The sequence below is a fragment of the Nanorana parkeri genome, unplaced genomic scaffold, assembly GCF_000935625.1.
Source record: "Nanorana parkeri isolate BGI_ZX_2015 unplaced genomic scaffold, ASM93562v1 scaffold88, whole genome shotgun sequence".
NCBI lineage: Eukaryota > Metazoa > Chordata > Amphibia > Anura > Dicroglossidae > Nanorana > Nanorana parkeri.
The window spans coordinates 1,986,462-1,989,144 of NW_017306356.1; positions in this window are offsets into that span (position 1 = coordinate 1,986,462).

The window sequence follows — 2,683 nt, forward strand, 5'->3', positions numbered from 1 at the left end:
TTACAAGATGTGAACAAAGGAAATTTTCTTTCATTTGTAGAGCTCTTAGCTAGATATGACCCAATATTAAAACAGCTACTTGATAAACCAAAAGGTTCTGTTCGCTATTTAAGCCACACAATTCAAGATGAAATCATTGAAATGTTATCAAAAAATGTGGAGCAACAAATAATAGATGAAATCAAAGCAGCACCTTTTTTTCCCCATCATAATGGACACAACTCAAGATATAACCAAAGTTCACCAGTTAAGCCAAGTTTTCCGTTATGTGACAATAGAAATGAATGACAACAATAGGCCCAGAAATGTTAAAATCAATGAAACCTTCTTAGGTTTTGTGCCAGTCTATGACACACTGCTGCTGGTCTTGAAAAAGAGATTATTAAGTGCATTGAAGGGAAAAAACTGGATCTTTCAAAATGTCGAGGGCAAGGATATGATGGAGCAGCCAATATGAGCGGAGTCTACTCTGGAGTGCAAGCCATAATTTGCAGAAGGGAACCAAATGCACAATATGTACATTGTGCAGCACATAATTTAAATCTTGCACTCAATGATTCTGTTAAGAATATACCAGAGATGCAAAACTTTTACGATATCCTTGAAAAACTCTACACTTTTTTTGCCAATAGTAGCAAACGTTGGGCAATACTGTCTGAGTTGGGAAGTTTGTCTGAGACAGCCGGTAATGTTACCTTAAAAAGGCTATGTCCAACACGCTGGGCTTCCAGAAATGAATCACTTATTGCTTTAAAGTTACGATATCTTGATATAATGAAGGCACTTTCTAAAATTATGCTTATTAGTGAAAATAAAGAGGAATCTGATGAAGCTTCAAGTTTATTGAAGCTTTTAGGTAAATTTGAATTTGTTTTACTTGTTGTGCTACAAACAAAGATTCTGGACACTTGGGAGGCTTTCCAAGTGCCTACAGTCTAAAGAAATGCATCTAGGAGGCAGCTGCAAAACTCCTTTGGAATGCCAAAGAATCGCTACAGCTGTTTAGAGCTAATTTTGAGACAGTCAAAGACCAGGCTACGAAGATTGCTGAAAATTGGGGTGTTGATACAAAGTTTGGAGAGAAAAGAAACCGCAAAGTGAAAAAACTGTCCGGTGAATTATGTGAGGACGAAAGACTAAGGCCCCATTCACACTCCGCGATATGCAAATCACACGTTTGTCGCGCGATTTGCATATTGCGCGATATCGCGAGATTTGCTTGCATTGAGCAAGCTTGAATCGCGGCTAAATCCGCTCCAAAAAGGGTCCTGCTGTAGCGACACACGACCCGCGACAGGAGGACCCTTTGCCCCATTGAAATGCATTGAAGAGCGATATCGCGCGATAATTTGCCGCGATATCGCGGGAATTACCGCGCGATAAATCGCTCAAGGCTTTTCTCTGACACCCACCTCACCATTTGCCCCCTGGACCCAGTTCCCTGACCACTACTTCGGTCAACCTCTTGCTTCATCCTTCACTCTCTTACTCACATTTTCAATCTTTGGCTCTCTACTAAAACATGCGCTAGTCACCCCAATACCCCAAAAACCCTCACTAGTCAGTGGAATGAGTCTAGCAGCTGCATTCATGATAGATTAAAGGGGGGATATACTGTGTAGAGGTAAGCCAATGAGGAGGGAGTTGCAATAGTCAAGACGAGAGATAACAAGTGAGTGGATGAGTAATTTAGCAGGTTCATTGGTGAGGAAAGGATGTATTTTGGAGATGTTGCGAAGATGAAGGCAGCAGGATTTGGATAGTGATTGGACGTGGGGAAGAAAGGTGAGGTCTGAGTCAAGGATGACACCTAGCACCTTGGCATTGGGGGAGGGTTGGATAGTTGTGTTATCAATCCAAAGGGAAAAGTTGTGGGAAGGTGCATGGGCGGGAGGAAATAACATGAGCTCAGTTTTTGACAGGTTGAGTTTTAAGAAGTGTTGCAACATCTAGACAGATATGTCAGTTAGTGACACGCAAGGACACTGAGAGGGTGAGTTGTGGAGTAGAAAGATAGATTTGAGTGTCATCGGCATAGAGATGGTATTGGAAGCCAAGTGAGGTTATTAACTGACCAAGGGAGGAAGTGTAGATGGAGAAGAGGAGGGGTCTACGGACAGCGCCTTGGGGGACCCCTACAGAAAGAGGAAGAAGAGGGAAGGAGTTAGATTTGTAGGTGACACTAAAGGAGCGCTTACATAGGTAGGAGGAGAACCATGAGAGAGTCTTGTAGGCCAAGCGAGTAGAGTTTTTTGAGGAGGAGCAGTGTCTGCAACCCCCCTCTGCCAATCCCTCCACTGGCTTCCAATAGCCCAAAGGATGAAATTCAATATCTCAAACCTTGTCTCAAATAATCATCCTAACCGGCCCCTCTGCTCTTCAAAAGACCTTCTGCTTTCCATCTCCCTCATCAACTCCTCCCATGCTCGCCTCCAGGACTTCACTAGTCTCTCCCATCCTCTGGAACTCTTTACCCCAACCGGTCTGTCTCCCACTCTTACTGCCTTTAGGCGATCCTTTAAGACTCATCTCTTCAGGGAAGTCTATCCCACCTCAAACTAACCACTCAACTATCATGTTCTCGTACAACTCATTCCTACAGAGCTACCTGTGACGTATCTCTTCCCACTCCATCTTTGATTGAAAGCCCTCAGGGGCAGGACCCTCCTTACCATCTTGTCTT